The following is a 19,447-nucleotide window of genomic DNA, read 5'->3' as shown; positions in this document are numbered from 1 at the left end:
GAAATCTTGTTTGGTCAGAATCCAAGCAGGTGAGAAAACAGAAGTATGAAATGGCCAAATTGACTGCGAACAAAATCAGTAGCTAGAAAACCTATTGTCAATCATCTGAAAGGATGTTCAAACTAATAGTAGAAAGGTCAAGAATAAAGAAGTAACTGGGCTTTTAAGCAGGAAACACGTAAAATAATTTTACAAAGTAATTTAGATGATAATTGTGTGCAGGCAATTGACTCTAGTCAATGACTCCATTCCAATTCACCAACTCCACTTGGCTTACTTAATGCCTAGAGATACTTTGAAGAAGAGTCAATCACAATAAAGGGGGTGAATTGTACAAGTAAGGAAGAAAAAAGAAAGCTTTTTAAATCATTGATCCAAATATTGCAAGATAGTTCAAAATTTATGTGTTGGGTGCGATTTCATCTGAAAAATGCCAGGTATCTGAAGAAAAACATCCAAGATTCATTCTTATCGGTTTTAGTTCTTACTTGAGTTAACATTTTGCTATTTTTAACTTGTGGTGCACAGCATAACTTGAAAAGGAATGAATTTAAGGACAGATGTTTCAGTTACAGAGAAAAAGGAAAGGAAAAAACCAAGCGACATTGTCCCTGCCCTTGGGATTCACTGGAAATAGGACTTTGCATGTGATGGGGCATACATACTGATTTTGTTGAATGGGTGTTGCTTGCTGTTCCAAACTAATAGTGGTACTTTTGTCCTCCCAAAAGAGGATACTCCAAGTAAGGAGAGAGTAGATTTCTAGTAGAGAGATACTGAATTGTCTCAGAGTCACACTTCTGGGTACCAGGAACACTCCAGCTATTTCAGGACAGAGATCATTATGGAATAACTAGTTTCCCTTACCCAGATGCATACAACATGTGAGGCTACACGGGCAGTAAAAAAAGTGTCCACTTTTAGGGTTAAAGTGGGGAGATGACAGACAGTAGGCTTGCTGCAGAATGTCTGTGAAAGAGGAGGTTAGATAAATATCTTAATTTCCAGTAGCTGCTGAGGAAAAAGAGGGTGAAGACATGGAGAAAGAGGAGGCTGAGAAGCTAAACTACGATATGATAAGCCATCACTATCTTTCTACCACTATCAAGCTGACTGCAGCTTGTTACTTTATGATACTTTTCTTTGGGTGCATCATCTTAGGTGATGCAATACCCAATCTTTTCCTATCTTAAAATAATGATTTTTTTCTTTTTATTTAACAAGATCATCGAAGGTGACCCAGACATAGCACAACCTATTTGTTGAATGCTGTCAAATCAAAAGAAATTAATTGCGGCAACTGCCGCCCTTATATCTGCAGTATTTGTGACTTTACCGAGAAAGGGCTGAAGAGCTATGCCAGATAACTGATGTCCATGAAATTATTTTTTAATTGAAAAACTGAATAATAGATGCTGTTCTGGGGTCCATTTTTAATAACAAACAGCAGACTTATAAGAAAAAACATGATTTTCAAGCAACCCTCAATGCAAAGCTGAACTCTGTGGATATACTTGTGTATTTTGGGAAAGATACAGTTCATCCATTGGTTTTGGCAACTTTCTTATGTTTTGTGCATGCCTGTAAATACTAAGGCATTAGTATTAGTGCCTAATAATCAAAGAATAGTGCCTAACTCTGTCAGAGAAACATGTGAAAAGAGTAGATTTAAGGTAAAAGATCCAAGACAGAAGAATGTGCAATGGCTCAAGAGACAGGTTTTGCCATTCTTTTCAAGATGTGCGTGTAACTCCTAGGCTAGGGTTTGATACTCTTTTCTGGAATTCCTGTTCTGACACAGCCAGAGCTGTCTCCAGGAGGGTGACAGGACTTAGGTGTTAAGTATCTAAAGATGTTTGTGTATATGTGAGTAAGTTGGGAGGAGGAGAAAATACTTCACCTTAGTCTCCTAAACACATTAAACCTATTTGCACGTGTATAAACATGAAGAAATTGGTGATGCTGTTTAGGGGTGCCTACTTTTTTTTTTTTTTTTTTCTTATTTCATTGTATTTTTCCCCCAAAACCTTAAGACAATTTCAAAATGTATGGTTTTGCTTTTATCTGTAGCTGTCACTATATTAATTGTTTGGGAACACAGCGTCACAGTTTCAGCTGGTGTGGCTCCACTGAAGCCAGTAGAGCTTTTATTACTGTTTATCATTGCCAGTGCAGAACAGCTGAGGCTATGTAAGACACAGACTAATTGCCACTTAGGGGTATGTCAGGAGAGAACTGGGACCATGCAGCCAATCCATCTGTCACAGAGCACTTGACTAAAGATTAAACTCATGGTTCTACAACCTCTAGTTTATATTAGCGGAAATCTGTACCGGAATAAATGTTAAATTATATTTGTATGTGTGTGTCAGCCAATAATCCAGAATCAAATTACACCTCAGACTGGTTGCGCAGCCGATGTGTAGGGTCTCAAAAGGAAGCAAATATCTTCATATGAACAACAGAAATATTTAAATCAATGAAAAAATCAGAAATTGAGCTCTTGAAACTAAGCTATACACCTAATAGCACTTTGGAGTCATTTGCCACACCCTAGTTTGAAGAATATAATGAAAAATGTAACATCTGGATTATAATAGAAAACAGTGACTGATTGCCTTGATGCCATTGCTTATCCTTTTTCTTCATTTTTCCATCACTATATGGTATTCTAACTTACTGTCTCTCTCTCAGGTTTCATTCCAACTGGATTAAGTTTCTAGAGAAAATATTCCATTCTTTACTGAAGAATTGCTTGAGAATATTCATCTTTAGGTTTCCTTACTATGTATATTATATCTTCCATATGCTCTATACCCATAATTAGAGTTTTGCAGAGCTAACCTTTTTAATAATAAAAACAGTATGTCAAGGAAATGACATATGATTCAACTTAAAGATAATGAATAATTATGAATGATGCTAATGGTCCCTTAATGTTAATGTCATTCTGCTAATTTAATATGGCAATTAATTTTGCACATGAAACACATGCAGGTGCTTTGAATCATTTTTTTAAAATCTTCATTTCCTAACTCTCTTGATAGTTTTGCAGATTTAGAATTAATATTGAGTAACTTTCATAGTAATTTTTAGTTTAATATGTTACCGCCATAACAACCACTCAACACTTGGAGAACAGCTTCACATTAATACTGTTTATATTTATATCCATTAATTATCTTTAGGATGATTTCTGTGGGTAAACTTACTCCACTGATGGTCTTAAATTAACAAAATCACAACTTGGCTCATTTCCTACATAAATTATATGTCATGATCTGCTGTTGTGTTGTTTTCAAATTGAATGGGAACTGATAGATAGAACTGCTTTATGTGGGAATGTATCCCATGTTGCAATTTCATGAACAGTGTTATGTTCTTGTTTAAAGTGAGGTCAAATAGGCTAGTCTCTGTAGTTAAGATTCCTAGCTGTTGCTTACAACAGTATTGCCCTTTAGGCCACCTAAAGAAAAAGAAGTATACAACTCCAATTTTAATTGAGCTTAGAAAAAGAAATTGTTGCATGCACTAATCAGATAGTTTCTTCTGTTCTTTTAATCAAAAGGATGGACTAACTCTATATGCATTTACTGTCCTGTGTTCACTGCAGTTACTAAGTGTGTAGTGTTTAGCCAAATAAAGTGTGCCTATTGCTACACTACATACTGGAAGCTAGATATACCCCACCTGTACATACCCATAGTCTTTTGGGGTGATACTATTGTACACATATTAACAAGGAGTAAAATTGTCTTCAGAGACAGGGTTCTTTTTAAAGATGACTTGGTAGCTCATTCTTTCTACACTCCATCTTACTTACCCACTGTACCCACAGCAACATTAGTTTAAATTAGATAGTTGTCTAGATTAAGATAGATAAAAATCTTTACCCATTCATGGTGGATAAAGTGTCCATCTCCCATTCATTGTGTATGTTTTGTAGTTGTTCAGGAGTCATCAAGATGATCATCTGGCTTTGTGGGTACACTTTGTCCAAAATCTGTTGCGACTCATTTCATTTGTGCCAATCTTCTAAAATCCTTTATACATCACCAAAACAAAACCTTTTAGTATAGTTGATCTGAGACTAATAAGATTTGCATAGTGCTATACCAAGGCTCTTAAAACAGGATGGATTTCTCTTTCCATTATAATACCACCTCCTCTCACCCTCTGCTTTATAGCTCATCTTGGCCTTTTTTTTATGTAAGAGGGAGAAAAATGAGGTTTATTTTGTTTTGTTTTCCCAGAAATCATTGAGATTGGATTGTAAAAGTCTTAGGACAAATTATACAGGAATATGAAAACAGTTGAAGATTAGTCATTTGCAAAGACTTTAAGAGAAAACAGAGTCCCAAATAGGGATAAATAGGGAAGGAAGGAGAGAAGGAGGGAAGGAGAGAAGGAAGGAAGGAGGGAAGGAGCGAAGGAAGGAAGGAAGGAAGGAAGGAAAGAAGGAGCATTGTTTGCAATGGAAGTTTAGCTGTCAAAAGTACAGACAACTAAGTATAAAGAAGAATTTGTTTTCTATCCAGGGCAACATAATGACCACTGAAAGGCAGCTAACTTAGTTAAGGAGACATCTAACTATTGTTAGATTGTTTTGTAGCCTAATATAAAGCATTTGCTCACGTCTGTTTCCTCTGTATTCTAATGGTGCTGTTGTTGAGCAAAGATTTCTGCATATCACAGAAGTATTGTCAAGATTCATTTTTTTAATACAAAACACCTAGGATTCATATGACAACACAATTTTTAAAATATTAAATAGTTTTATTTGTTTAATACTCTTTGATTGAAATGAAATAAAGCAATAGCTTTCAAGCAGGCTGGAAAATATCTGCAGAATTTATTTCTTCCAGCAATCAGAAACACTATTGTGTTTAGTCAGGTTTGGTTTTGGTTTTTTGGGGGCGAAGGGTGTACATTTCTTTTTTTTTTTTAATGCTGTTCTCACAGTTATTCAGGTCTATCTGATCAATTTGATGTCCTCTCTCTAACATCCCCTCGTAGGACACACTTGGCATGACTGCACTGCTCAGTGAAGCACCTGACCCGAGCACTATTGACCTGAGCAAATATAGCCACACAGTGTAGCAACAGTTTAGCTGCATACAGTAAAGCTTATTAGCTTGACAATAGCACTCAGTACTACTTGTGCACCACAGCCTAAGCGGTCCTGCAGTCTGAGGGTGCCAGCTCATCAGCCCGAATTACAACCTTCAAAAACATTGCTATAGTGTTTCAGCTACCTATCTGGGATTTCTACAGTTAACAGTCAAAAATAACATACTGAAAGAGGTGATTCATTGTCCCCCATCCTATACAGGAGTCTATAACATGTGGTATTAATTTTTCTCTCAAGTAGGTATCCTTTATCTTCACTGACTGTAGGGGATGTACATGATTTACCTAAATTATTTTTGCCATCTGAAGTTAGATAAGAAAATTTCAGTCATGTTATTGATCTGTCCACCATGTTGCTTCTACCTAAGAATTCATAAGATATTGTCCGTGAATATATTTATTGATTTTAATATATTAATGCTATTTATTATAACATTTATTAAATGTCACTGCATTGATTGCAATTTTGCACTCTAAAGGATCTGGCTATATTTTAGAACCTTTAATACATAAACTGAACCTAAAAAAAGCAATGTTCTTAGTCATCCTTGTATCTTGGATATCTTTAAAAAGAGACTCCTTAACTGACAGAAGGAAACAGAAGAATTGAATTATCTTCTAGCTTATTTATGATCAACAACTTGATTATAGGTTTAAAATCAAAGGGAGACTTGAATGTGATTTTCATATTTATGTTTGTGCTTGACTTTGAAATTTGTTATAGAAGTCACTGTGAAAGAAGAAGCAGGGAGTATCACAAGGAAAGGTTAAATATTCAAATAACCTAAGGCTATAAACCTTTTTTTTTCTTAACCTGAAAGAACAGTTATGCAGTACTGTAATAATATAGGCTTTAACAAACATGCATTCAAAATTAAGTGTCTGAATGTTGTCCACAAGTGCTAAAAACTGCTTAAAATCTTTGCAGATTTGGGACTATGCTAGGTGATTTCTTTAATTTTTTAGAATGCTGGACAGTGCATTTGTAAAATTTCTTCATTGTTGAGCTTGCATTTTCATGGTAGTATTTTCATTTAGCATGGACATGAAAAATCTCATGCACATGTGTTGTGGTTTAAGCCCAGCTGGTAACAAAGCACCACAAAGCCGCTTGCTCACCCCCCCGGCAGTGAGATGAGGAGGAGAAAATATAAAGAAACACTCGTGGGTCGAGACAAGGACAGGGAGGGATCACTCACCACTTATGGTCATGGGCAGAAGACAGGCTCAACTTGGGGAAGAAACAAAATCAATTTACTACCAATCAAACCAAAACAAGGATACTGGGAAGTAAACCCAGCCCCGAGCACACCTTCCCCCAGCCCTCCCTCCTCCCTGGCGCAGGGGGACGGGGAATGGGGGTTGGGGTCAGTCCGTCACACCTTGTCTCTGCCGCTCCTTCCTCCTCAGGGGGAGGACTCCGCACTCCTCCCCTGCTCTGCCGCAGGGTCCTTCCCACGGGAGACAGTCCTCCACGAACTGCTCCACCGTCAGTCCTTCCTGTGGGCTGCAGTTCCTCACAAACTCCCCCGGCGCGGGTCCTTTCCGCGGGGCCATCTTCAGTCACAAACTGCCCCAGCGCGGGCTTCCCCACAGATCGGCGGCCATCTTGTGGGGCATCCACCCTCCGCTCCCCTCTGCGGGCCGATCTTCAGTCACAAACTGCCCCAGCGCAGGCTTCCCCACAGAGCGGTGGCCATCTTGTGGAGCATCCACCCCCTGCTCCCCTCCGCGGGCTGGGGGGAAACAGCCTGCCGCCTGGTCTCCCCACGGGCTGCAGGGGCATCCCCTCCTTCCTCCCTGCCCTCGGGATCTGCACAGGGGTTCCTCTCCCATCCCGATCCCCCGACTCCCAGCAGGTTTCCCCTCTGGAATCTGTTCTCCCAGAGGCGGGTCCGGCTCCCAGCCGGGGAAGCTTCCAGCAGCTTCCCGCAGGAGCCGGCCCTGCCGACCCGACCCCACTACCGAAAAACCCTGCCGCACAAACCCAAAACAACATGGAGGCATGACATAATTTCCCGTAGCATGGAGACTATCATTTAACTTGATGAACTGCAGGTAATTGGCTTAAGAAAAAAAAAATCCAACAGGATTGACATAGTTTTGTCTTTAGAGCCATTAGTGGCCTATGGTATGCTAAGATCAACGTAAGTATGAGTTGCAGCCCATGTGCTCATATCACAGTCTCTAACATTGAGACATTATCTGGATTACATGTGATCTCACCCTTTCACCTTTGTATTGTATCTATAAAAGCTAAAGGAGAAGAAAAATGGGAAAAGGAAAGGAAGCCCACATCTCTGGACTTAGAGCAGATGGACTTAGACTCCATCACGCCATATGCAAACAATCAAGTGTTCACTATGGCAGAAGAACATAAAATCGGTGGAAGACCCCACCCCTAGCACAGTTTTATTTTAATATGTATTTACCATTCTCTTCATGAAAATCAGAAAAAAAAAAAATCAAGGGCTTTGGTGTTTATTTACACAAAAGATTACAGGCATATTTGTAAGGAAAAGAAAGGAGAGAGAGGAAGAGATGTGAGATGTTACAAAAATTGATTGAGAGGGAGGTGTTTATCATTTAGTCAAAGGTGAGATTTTTACACTAATAAGGATATTAGTCTTATCTGGGGAGTATCTCAAATGACATCTACTACGTGATGGAGTTTCCCCCTGGAAGACATATTCAGGAGTGAAAAATCCTCAGAATGAGACTCTTTGATTTGCTGTTAATAAAGACAGCTTATATCAGAGATATGTATTTTTAGGTAGGTTTCATTCCAGTTAACTCAGCTATCTGAAGCTAATGTCTGAACTGTAGTTAACAAAACTCCTGTCATATCAGTAGAAAGGAACAGACCCTTCAGAGGTTGCAACATCCCATTTTAAGAGAGACATTTAAGGTAACTGTCTTCAGATAGTGCCTGTATTGATAGTTTAACCAAAAGTGAGTATTGTAGACTGGATAATTATCTTTTGGTTCTCTAGAGTTAGTTGAGGTAAAACCTATATTAGATGTTTATCCATCTGAACAAGCGTCTTAATGTTTGTCTTACTGTTTATCTCTGTAACAATAACTACTTAATTCTTTTTAATGACGTGGAACAGAGTCAGAGAAATCTGTTTAGAAGGAAAGAGCAATTCAGAACACAACCCCTCGCACTGTCTTCTTGCATGTAGGTTAGAACTCTCCTGTGAAAAAAAGTGATTTTTGGTCTTATGCAGATGGTATCTATCTGTCATTTTGACACATCTTGAGAGAGAACCTGAACTTGGAAATCTGCGTAACATACCAAACATAAGATTTTTTTAGTTTCCTAGAAAACTTTAAATAAGTAATTCTTTCTTGTGTCTGCAGGTTCTAGGTGAATAGATCATAAACTACTACGGACAGAGGCTGTGGGACCTTGGTATAGCTGAACTGCACATGAGAGATGTAGGCACTACCAGAGAGCAAATAAATAATTCTAATGCTGCACAGCACTTACTTGTTTCTATTTGTTCCAATTTCCTTCCTGATTTGACAGTTAATGGGGGAAAGGAGGGGAGAAATATATGATGTCACATTCAACATAGCATTTCAAACGTGGCAAGTGACAGCAGATAGTGCTATTGTTTGAGTTCAGGACATGTTCTCCGATTAAATTTTTGCTAACTGTTCCTGCTGTTATTTTCCCATAATTTTAATGGTAACATTTCAGCCAAGAATAATACAATACACCAGCAGAATAAATTTTTTTTTTAAATGTTATTTCTTGCAATAATGCAAAATATTGCCTGACACAGAATACTATTGGGCACTGGGGCTAGTTTTGGCAAAGTAGACAGAACTAATTACGGAAATAGTAGACAAGTCACTCTGAAACGGAAGGCTGGTATCAGAGGTAAATGATAATTGGCTTAGGTTTTTTTTCCCAGAGAGTCATTCCTGCCTTATGTTTTACTTATATATTCATTCTTATTTCATAATAGAATAATAAAAGTGGAAATTTTTTAATCAGTATATATTAAATATTTAATGATGTAATCAAAGCATCAATTTCAGGGGAAAAATCAAGCCAATAAAACAACAGTGGACTTCTTAGTATGTTTTGAATCTTTATTTTTGTTTAGTGTTTCCAAATCACCTGATTTTTAGAAAAAAGATTGTTCCTTCATTCAGTTGTTTTCAGCTGAACATGAAATATTTTTCTAACATAGAAGCAAAGGGCTTTATTTGGTTATGCAGTTACATGTACTGATTTCCCCATATCACACTTTCAAGGAATATTATTTGAAGATTTACCATTGTTCTCGCTATCAGCTTTACTCTTCCTGTGCTGAGAAATCCATAAATTGTAAGGTTTTAACACATGTTTTTATACTGAAATACATTCAGCAGATAATTAGATACTATTTGGCAAGAATTTCTGCTCTGAAGCTACGCTATTAGGACTGCAAGCTTTCATTTGGTTTAACTGCATCACTGCTACTGTAAAAGGTCAGAGTGGAGCAAAACATCTCTTCTGTTGCTCACATTCCTGACACATCATTCCATTAAAAAGCTGGCATGAAGGAGAATGCTGTTTTTTCATTACGGAGCAGACCTATTAAATGACAGAGATTACAGCTAGCCAAAACACAGTAGTTCCTCCAGTACATCTTGCTGTCCATGGACTACTTCTCCTTAAAGTACAAATTAATAAAGGAAAGTAGTGAAGGAGTTAAGGTTCTTAATGGGGGGTAATTTTTTTTTCTTTTTTGTGATATAGCAGCAGCTATTGTCTACACATTTGCTGTTTGGATTGTATTTTCAAACCTCATTAAAAGGATAAAACTCAATTTTCATTGTTTGGTCATATCAAACATATATTTAATAGACATCTAACCATCAATAGCTGTTGAGAAAAGCACAATAAAATGAGAAAGTACTATAAAATCATAAAAGACACCAATGTCCACAATGAAAGCTTGAAGAGTTTTTCACTTCAAGAGCATATTATATCTAGCATTTTAGTACTAATTGTATTCTTCTGTCCACAAGAATGCTTCATATTTTACAGCTTAGCAGTGTATATAGAGAGATACAGTAATTCTATGAGATATTTGTGACCTCTTAGAACCTTGTATGACATCTTTCTCTCCCACCATCTGTCTTAGAATAACATAGAATGAAAAGCTTACAGATGATACAGCCCCAGCCAGTTTATCAAATTACATTCAGAATCAGGTCAAGATGTCCTGGAATACAGAAAACATCACGTTTCTAAGGTAATGTATATATACGCCTGTTATCTAGCATATGGTATGATTTTCATACACCTGATGACATCTGAGACTTTTGCATGGTCATGGCTGATACAGCAGGGTGTAAATGACTTACACCCCTTTGGAGCCATAGCTGGAGGCTAGTCAGAAGAACCTGTGGCACTGGAAATTTATTTTTGCATCCCAGTCTCACCCCTTGTGCCTCTTCCAGTGCTCCGAGTTGGTCCTTTGCCTGGTGTAGATGAATGCTATTCCACTGAAGGATTTTTATTTCAGATTAGATTATTGGCTGTATTTGAGAAAACTTCTATTTAACCTACTCAGTGATATGTGTATCTCAAAAGTCAGAGGAGAAAAATAATATACATTCACATTCTGGAAGTGTAATAGGAGGAAGAAACTAGGACTGTCGGTGGGCAAGGACTGCCCTACAAAAAGAGGTTTCAAATTCAGAGGTTTGTTTTCATAAGGAGAGAGAGATTGAATTCTTTTGGAAACCCCTGTAACTTTGGATAAGGTGGATAAGGATATATGGTTTAAGTTCTGAGGAATTTATGATGTTCTTCTCTTATTAGGTTTTGGATAAATTGGAATATGGTGGACATTTATGCCTGGTTTGATCGTATTTTGACTCTGGAGTTACTGGCTTCTTTGCATATTTTTAACTTCATTTTCTGGTTAGTATAAAAACATCAGAGAAGACAATTGATGATTTATTTACATAAAGCTGCTTTCACTATTTGAGTAGCTAGAATTTACAGATGAACTTGAAATACAATTTTAATAAAGAATTTTTATTACTTTTTCCTTTGCCCAATGGCTGTAGCTGAATGAAATACATGTATCATATGAAATACACTCCTCATTGATACTAGAGTCTAAACTACCTCATGATTTGGACAGCAAATCCTAGCACATAGCTGCTTCATTGAAGGAAAACCAGATCATTCTTTGGATATTTTAACAATCATATATTGAAAATATACTCCTTGCACCCTAGAAATCAATCATTCTGGGCGCTAGAGTGAAGATGAAAAGGAAGGAGTTTAAACGTAGTTAAAGAGTTAATGTAAAGCACATACCTTACATAAATCTTTTGGAAGAGAATACAATACTGTAATAATAGTGTATCTTGAAAAGTGCCTTCTAAAATAATCTAGGTCTTCATTACTGATCATTTCCTTCAAGCAGATGCATTTTAAGTAGTTTTACTTTTTTAGACTTTGTACAGAGTTGTTTACATTGGCTTAAATTCAGTCTTTAGTTAACAATGGCAAGATCCTTCTGTGCACTATTGAAAGAGATATGCAACTAACCTGGCACTCTGACGTGTAAATGAGACTCAGTGACGAGTCATTAAACTTTGTGATTTCTGTAGAATATATATGGATAGAAGGCAATTACATAAGGTCATTTGGAAGGTAAATATCAGTAATATGTAGGCATACACTGAGGTAGCCTTTGTCAGTACTTAGCTCTGATAACTCCTATAATAAAGAATAAAGACCTCACAGTTCTACAGGGACAAATCCAGTCATGAAGCTACTATATCTCCTGTGGCTGTTCTGCACCATAGGCACAACTCAAAGAACACATAATGCTGGTTTAACTGGCTCTTTAGGCTTATGGCCACTCTTCTTCACTAAAGAAGCTGGAATTCTTTGACAATCTGGTCCACGAATTCTGGCTCTCATCTATCATAACATGTCCTCAAATATTCTCTCTCCCTTTCCTGGTTATGTTAGAAATTTATTCTCCTTCTCTTCTCTGCATTTCATCCTTTGTAACTGAATGCACAGCAAATGTGAAATTGTGCTGTATGAAAATTATCTCCTACAGTTATCACTATAGACATTTAAAACCTTTGTCTTTTCTGAATTAACAATTTTATGCCCAATTGCATTATATGTATAATAACAGTAGTTGCTATTGATGCCATGCTTTCCATGATTTAGCAGTATGATATTATAAGCTCCTAAACAGGACTTTCAAGAATCATTTACTGTCTGAATGAGAGTATTCCTCTAGAAAAAAAAGAAAAAAAAAAAAAAGGTTTTGGTCAGTTCTTTCTGTAGTTTTCTTCTTCGATAAAATCAGAGCACTATGGGTGTGTTAATGTGTGGTGCCTCTTTGATTCCTCACATATGTAGACCGACTCTCCAGCATATCAGAACTCTTTTTGGATTAGGGAACGAACAGAACTTTCTGAGACAGCCACACTAGTACCAAGCTGTGTGAAATCTCACCCCTCCTCCATTCCCCTCTGATTATCAGTGTCAAACAGCACCAAGCCAAGATCTATGGTTGGCTAGTTCTTAATCTATTTAACATGTCTTATGGTGGTAAGATCATAGTGACCATATTTGCTTGGCAATGAGTGAGATTCCTTATAGAATCCAAAATATATGACATTTCATATATCACATTTGTAGCCTTATCAAAGAAAGATAGCAAATTAGTTGCCAATATTCAGTGGAATAAATTATATGGCTTTATTTCTTTACTAATTACAAAATATAAAATGTAGTGTATTGTTTTGCCCAGGGCTGATTTCTTATTGGCAGACACAGGATATACTATTTCTTTTTTAAAGTGTTAATCTAACATCAGCTTTCTTCTCATTCTAAGATTTCCCCAGTGTTATTACACTAACTGAAAATCAGTGTTAGTGAGTCAGTGTGCTCCTCAGCCAGCATTTTCAGAATCCTTTTAGGTAGGTTACAGAAATTGCTAGGTTTGGAAGTACTGTTAGAAGCTGCTGTTAAAATGTGCCTTAGGTACTGTTAGGATATAAATTATTTCATCATTGTCATTGGTATAAGTATTTTATATCAATATTTTTCCTATTTACAGAACACTGAAGTTTAAGAAAAAAACAAAACAGCTCTTGTCCCTTAATAGAATCATAGAATCGTAGAATTATAGAATAGTTTGGGTTGAAAGGGACCTTAAAGAACATCTAGTTCCAACCCCCCTACCATGGGCAGGGACACCTTCCACTAGACCAGGTTGCTCAAAGCCCCATCCAACCTGGCCTTGAACACTGCCAGGGATGGGGCAGCCACAGCTTCTCTGGGCAGCCTGTGCCAGTGCCTCAACACCCTCATGGTGAAGAACTTCCTAGTATCTACCTAAATCTACCCTCTTTCAGTTTAAAACCATTACCCCTTGTCCTGTCACTACAAGCCCTTGTAAAAAGTCCCTCCCCATCTTTCCTGTAGGCCCCCTTTAGGTACTGGCAGGCTGCTATAAGTTGTCCCTGGAGCCTTCTCTTCTCCGGGCTGAACAACCCCAACTCTCTCAGCCTGTCTTCATAGGACAGGTGCTCCAGCCCTCTGATCATCTTTGTGGCCCTCCTCTGGACTTGCCTCAATGGGTCCATGTCCCTCTGGTGTTGGGGGTTCCAGAGCTGAACACAGTACTCCAGGTGAGGTCCCATGAAAGCAGAGTAGAAGGGGACAATCACTTCCCTTGACCTGCTGGTCATGCCGCTTTTGATGCAGCCCAGGATACCACTGGCTTTTGGGGCTGTGAGCGCACATTGCTGGGTCATATTCAGTTTTTCATCCACTAATACCCCCAAGTCCTTCTCTGCAGTGCTGCTCCCAATCCACTCATGGCCCAGCCTGTATTTGTGCTTGAAATTTCCCTGACCCATGTGCAGGACGTAGTCTTACTTTTTCACCCTTGGAAAATACCGGGTATGCTATTATAACAGGAAAATTCTTCCTTCTTTTGCTGTTAATGTCTTGGTAGGAATTAATATCCTAGCTTTCCAAAAAAGAGTTGTCAGCTATCGCTTGATGTCCTAGACATCTAAAGCAACCTGGCAAAGTTTTTACATTCAGGAAATGATTGAAGAAGCCATAAGCTATGTCACCTCCTTCACACTAGGTAAGATCAATGATGTTGTATAATGCCAGCCAAGCGTTTTCACTGAGTGACAGGTGACAACACCCGAATAACAACTAATATCTTGGCAAATACACGGTAATGAAATACGTGGCAAAACTCTAAATTACTACCTTTGTATGCAATGTGATTAGTTAGGTATGTATTGTGAATACTTTGTGTCAGGATGGTGTGCCTAAGTGATAATTAAAAGATTAAATTGTGGCTTGATTGACTTTGCTGAGTGATAAGCAATTAAGCTGGTTATCAATAAATATCCTAGCCCTATTTGACATATGATATGGTAAGTAATGTGAATGAGTTTGGCGCAATGTGTCGGATGTTACAGATTGTATGTATGACATTTGCTTTCTTCTCTACATAAACCCTCTGGTATAATGAAATAGAAAGTATTAATTCCCATGCATTATTAATCCTTTCCTTTTCAAATAAGTAAAAAGGGGCAAAAAAGGTGAAAAAAAAAAAAAGAAGAAAGGAAAAAGAAAAAGATTATTTCCTCCTTGCAAACCTGATATAGCATGCTCTGTAACAATGCTAAGGGTTAAAGATGTGGCAAGTGCAATCACATTTGAAAAGTAAGATGACAGCTAATACAGTGTAAATATAATCACTGAGAGAGTTAAAGTATCACAGTATTTCACAAAATGGCACCTAGAGAACTAATCCTAAAAGGAACTGTGGTGCAGTTATTTTAATTAGGACAGGGAAAGTTAGTTATCTCTGCTTCTATTTTAACACATAATGTGTTTGACAAAAGGCTCCCAAATTATAAATCAGTTTGGGTAAAGCTAGATTCATTGACAAATCTATGCTAAATTTGACTAATTGGTTCAGTTTAAAAAAAAAAGGAAAAAGTACCACTTTAACTAGTTAGGCAAGTGCTTAAAAGAATGGTTTCTAGAAAATAGGAAACACAGATTCAGGCCTTTGCTTCAGTCTGCTTCAGAAAGTGGATTTGATTTGAGGTTGCCCGTATCTTAATTGAAGAGATTTTATATTTTTTTTGAGCACATCTTCACTCTAAAGTAGATTCCATTTGCTTTTATTCATTTTTCTATAATGATGGAATTCTATTTTAGATTAATTATTATTAACATATAATAATATGTTGAAATCTTCCTGTAGGTGTCTACAGATGTGTTTAAGCTCCTGCTATAGTCCATGGAGATAAGACTCAACCTGAGTGCCATCTGAGACGCTGTAGGGTATCCAAGACATCTACATGAGGTTAGCAGGTAACAACTCAGGAGTGATGGTGTCCTATGCCCCTTTGCAGTGGACGATGAAGTTGAGGAACACACTCCATTTAGGTGTCTACAATGCCTAAAATGATTTTGTGGGCAATATGTGGTTGCCTGAAGATAGCATTCTCATACCACTTGAAATGGCCCAGAATGCGACACCAGGACTTGTAGAAAATTTGCGCCTTTCTGCACCAGTACTTGAAGGCATGGGAAGAGTGATCCAGGAAAAGGAGTATAACCTAAGGAGTGTGGTATAGCAATTTTAACTGCATTATTATTCATACTGAAACTTTTTTCTGTGTAGATGTCTTCTTCCTCTCTCTGTAATAATTACTTCTGACTAAAAACGATTCTTGGTCAAGACAAATTCAGACAGAGCAGGCCTGACAAGCGACAGTCCTGAGACCTTACTAACCCAGTAAAGAGCTTATGGCCTGTTACCAGACTGGCAATACCATATTACATGGCTACAGAATTATAGCTCAGGATTTTACCTATGACATGCCTGTTTCTAACATTTTGTGCAGGCATGGAAAGTTGAGCCTAATGCACCAATACTTCTGTACTGCTCTGATAATGCAGAAGAACAAGGAATGGATCATCTGCCCTTCCTTGAAAGTTCTGTATCTGCATTGCAAGTTGAAAAGGTTGAAGCAACCAGTGTGCTGGTAGTTCTGGCTTGTACTCACCAGACAGAAAATAAATTACCCATATCAAACCTATGAACATTGTCAAATAACCTTAGTGCACATAGCTAAACAGCACGTTTCAGGTGCTGACTCAACACCAGATTTGTCATCGAAGTCAACCTTCTTCAAGAACAGATATCTAAAAGAATATATTATTTTACTTCAGTTTGGCAAACCACAGAAGTGAGGGGTTATTTAGTCTGCATTTTCCCAGATATGGCTGCTGAGTAGTTTTCGGAAGGTTGTTTTCCTTGGTAGTCCCTGCACATTTTACTGAGGCAGACAAGCACAATCACATTTGTGCAACATTATATGTCTGAAGGCACCAGATATATTGCAATGAGACTCCCACTATAAAATACAGGGGAAAATTGTCTCTTGTTCTGTTTTTCTTGTATGAAGAAATGAGAACACCTATAAACATCTTGAAATAACAAATTAAGAAAAATAGATTGCTTTATAAAATATTCATGCAGTCCTTTCATGGGAAGACAAGTCAGTGATTTACAGAAATTAAAAGGAATTCATACTTCTGAATAAAAAAAGATCAACCTATACATTAAGTCTTAAAATGCTACAATATAGAAATCTACATCACTTTCCTTTCAAAAGAGTTTGAGAAATATGTAAAATAACTATATACTATAGGAAAGAGAAACAGCTAGATCTAAAAAAATTACTCCAAGCAACATGGTAATGAACTGAAATCTGAAGGCCAAAAGTAGTAGTTCTCAACTCATGGTGTCATCGGAAACTAGGAGAATTTAGGCTACAGTTGTATGGCTGTGTCTTTCATGTTGAAAATTTACTAGTTTACTGCACTAATATTTGAATCTGACACTGGAAAATCTCCTAAAAATATGTATCTAAGAAAAAGGAAAACTTTTTAAATTAAGTGATGGCTAGCTTCTAAGCAAACAGTTAAGTACTCATCATAAAAATAGCAAAAAAAAACCAAAACTGGCACTGTTTTTGGGAATGACAATTTCTAATAAATTTAGATAGAATATTGATAAACAGAGAGACATGAAGATCTTTTAACTCTTTTTTATTATTATTTTTTGTTTAGTGTCAATAAAAAGTGGTCTAGCCAAAATTTTATTATTTTTTCAGCATCAGGAGCTCATAGTGACTTCTAGTAGTTTAGGCAGAAAAGAGCTGAGTGCAGGAAAAGCACCTAATTGTGGTAAAAGAAATGCCAGATGGTTCATTCCTACAATCTCTCTGAAAATAATCCGTAAAGTCTTTATATTTTAGTTCTGTCTGCCTGAACATTAAAGAAAATAAGGGCACAATAAAGTCTTTCTAAGTATCACATCCTGTATCAGATGAATAGCTTCACTTTTGCCGGTTCCAGGATGAAGGGAGCAGTTAGAACAGTTCTTTGGAGATCCATAAGAGGTTGGGCCTGCCTGGATGAAAATGTTATTTGTGGCTTGTTGACAAAGCTAAAACATTTTTAAACTATCAAAGGCTTTTAGATTTTCCGTTAGATATTGTTTTGGTCCTGTAGATTGTTATGGATGGATGGAATGGTCAATGGAAAATCCCAAGGAGCCACTGAAGTCTCTTCTAATATAATATGAGTAGTGTTATAAACAGTTCATAAAGGAATACTCAAGTCCAGGTTTCTATGCCTGTGTTTGTGCATATCCATATGTTTACTGGTCTTCGCAGTTCTATCAATGCTATCCAATTTCTGCATAGCCTTTATAATAAACAACAACAACAAAAGGATGCAATGAATTTATCAACTTGTGTAATAATAGTTTTAAATGTTCTTCTATGAATTAATCATCCAGTCAGCCTACCTTAAGGTGTTGACTTTACCCCTTTTAATTTTATTTTTTTATTTTTTTTAACAAAGAAAATGTCACAAGATTAGCTGTACCACTCCATCATCAAAAATAATTTGATTTATACTTTTGTACATTTATTTACATGTTGGATGAGTTACAAATGATGCCTGAGCATCCTTTTGAGGAAAGACCATGTTTGTTCCATCATAGTTTCTCTACTGTGCAGACACCTTGTTAGATGAATGACAGGAAAGAAGAATAAATTTGAATGTGAGAGGGAAGCACAGGAAATGTCCTTCTACAGTCTTATCAACTAAAACATAGAAAAGAAACACTGGCTGTCATCATAAACTGTAATTCTCTCATTTTATCTGGTGACATGCATTCAAGTAAAGCAATGTGCAAAGTCTAAAACATGTTTTAAAACCTTTTTTTTTAACAGCCTGCTGTGTAAGCCAGAATATCCCGGTGTTGCTGTGGATTTCAGAATTTCTTCTTTGCCTTAGAATTGAGAAAATTTGTAGAAAAGATCTGCAGTATATTATTAGGTCATTATGTTAATGTCATTAAAACTGTATTACATTAGAGAAAAGACCTGTCTGGTGTCTGACGTGCAGAAACCACCAGTGAAGAGTTCTGAAGAACCCACTGCAAGAACATAATAAACATTTTCTTAGAGCTTATAGTGGTTTATATGCCAGAGACTTCCTAGGCCAGAGAAGGTGTCCTTGGATATATCTTTCAGCAGATTTTTCTTGAATGAAATTATTTAAATTAAAATCACTACCCATCTCACCATTTAATAAATAAAAGGTGAAAGAAGATAACATAGTGTGTCTTTATGGTGTGGGTAGAGTTTTTCTATCTGTGTGTCTATCTGAAAGAGATAATTCTTGTGTTTTGAAGCACCACAGAAGGGGAAAAGAATAAAAATATAAAATCAATGCCCATTTGATCAAACCTTTTTTTTCATCAACACAACAAAATAGGGAAGTCCCAATCATTCAGGTTTAGTATCCAGCACATTCACAAGTTTAGGTTTAAGGAATAATGTTTCAGGGGCGTATGGAAAAAAAGAGGCTTCTGTAAGCAGTTAAAGTCAGTCAATAAGGCAAAAACAAGAGAGTAGTTCACAGCTCTTCTCCATACATCTCAGAAGAACAATGTTAAAACTCTACACAAATAACTTCACAAAAACTGAGAATTCTGTATTCATCTCATTCTTCAGTGTTACAGAAGCTATTGAGATGAAAGGCTATTATGTTGTATAATATGCATGATTTACCTATATGCTAAATTTCTGTGTTTTTTGTTGTTTTTTTTATTCATTTTTCTAAACAATTACTTTAATAGAAATATTTACAATTCAAATTTCTCTTTTCATCATTTTTTCACTTTAGGGTGAATTTTATCAACGTGCA

Source organism: Haliaeetus albicilla, chromosome 15 (assembly GCF_947461875.1).
Source record: "Haliaeetus albicilla chromosome 15, bHalAlb1.1, whole genome shotgun sequence".
Taxonomy (NCBI): Eukaryota; Metazoa; Chordata; class Aves; order Accipitriformes; family Accipitridae; genus Haliaeetus; species Haliaeetus albicilla.
The sequence above is the reverse complement of the archived record's forward strand: the minus strand, read 5'-3'. Positions refer to the sequence as shown.